The sequence below is a fragment of the Drosophila montana genome, unplaced genomic scaffold, assembly GCF_035044405.1.
Source record: "Drosophila montana isolate Dmon_TW-CO22-7 unplaced genomic scaffold, ASM3504440v1 contig_1810_1, whole genome shotgun sequence".
Lineage (NCBI taxonomy): Eukaryota > Metazoa > Arthropoda > Insecta > Diptera > Drosophilidae > Drosophila > Drosophila montana.
In genome coordinates, this window is record NW_026996732.1 from 1 (window position 1) to 1,572 (window position 1,572).

Sequence of the window (1,572 nt, forward strand, 5' to 3'; positions counted from 1 at the left end):
GGCTAGCCGAGCCCATATTTAGGCGGAATGCGAACCCCCGGACACGAAGCTTGCCAAACGACGACGCAAGTCTTCAACCCGCCCCAACTCGCTCAGCCCAACTCGCGAGTAATCGCCTCCAGTTTCCTTCCGTCGCGAATGGATCCACCGTACGCCCACCCCTGGATTCTGACACTCCATCCTTTCGTACGTAACCTTTGACTGCGGTTCCGTTTTCCTCTTCTGGTCCACGTGACTCCGTTCGGATATCCAGTCTTTCTCGACCGCCTCGTTTTAATTACTTCCTTCTGGTTATCCGAACTTATTTTTATTGTATTTGTTTATTATTATTTATAATTATTTTATTTCATTTTGTTTTATTTTCGTTTATTTAAATCACATTAATTTTTAATTTATTTTATTTCAATTTATATTATTTTTATTTTTTTATTTTCATTTATTTTAATTATTTTAATTTTTTTTAATTTGTTTTATTTTAATTAATTTTGTTTTAATTTGTTTTATTTTAATTATTTTATTCTAATTTATTTAATTTTTAATTTGTTTTATTTTAATTTGTTTAATTTTACTTAATTTTATTTTAATTATTTTAATTTTTAATTAATTTTATTTTAATTATTTTAATTTTTAATTGATTTATTTTAATTATTTTATTTTAATTTGTTTATTTTAATTAATTTTTTTCAGATATTTAATTTTAATTATATTTTAATTAATTTAATTTTATTTTAATTCGTTTTTTTTTAATTTGTTTAATTTTGACTTAATTTTGAATTAATTTGATTTTATGAGCAAACACACATTGCCTCACAAAAAAATAGTCGCACTTTTAGTTGACCACCCTAAAAAGTGACGCTGCGTAACGGCCTCGGCCCACGGTACCCTTTTGCCACACGCGTCCACTCTTTTACCGTGGTTCTAGGTTACTGCGCTGTGGTCACTTTCACTCGGTAGTTATTATTAGTTTTCACAAACTTGACACACGAAGACGAATTTTTAGCAGCATAGAACCCATTCGAATATATCAGTCGACCAAAACGCTCTACTATTCGACTTAGAAATTCTGGAATAAATATTAGGTGTCTTCGTAAGAAGTTCGATTTCAATCAGTGTTTATGAGCTCAGATAACCGCTTGTACACTGAGTTAAGCCTAGAGGGAGAAAGATTGTAAAGTAGCTACTTGGCCGGGGTGATGACTCAGTCTTACCCAGGTCCGCTCTACAAGAAATTTGTGAAATTTTGAAAAGGGGGGTATGGAGCCGTAGGGATAGCTCCGCCACAGAGTGGTTACTAATTCTGTTAAAGAAAAAGGGAAGCAGCTGGGAACGCTCAGCTGCGGTTAGGTTAGAGCCGGCCTGCGAGATGGTTGCTGCTGGGATCCTTGCCGCAGACGCACGCCTAAAAAGTGCACGCTGTCGTACACGGACAACACGCGACCACTGTTTTACTCTGTGTACCTTCACGTTCGTTTTATTCGTTTCTTAGCTTTCCTAGCTCTTGCTGCACCGTCGGTTCTAGATCGTTCCTACCTAACCTGGCAGTACTCGCGGTCCCTAAATTCTGTCCTCGGT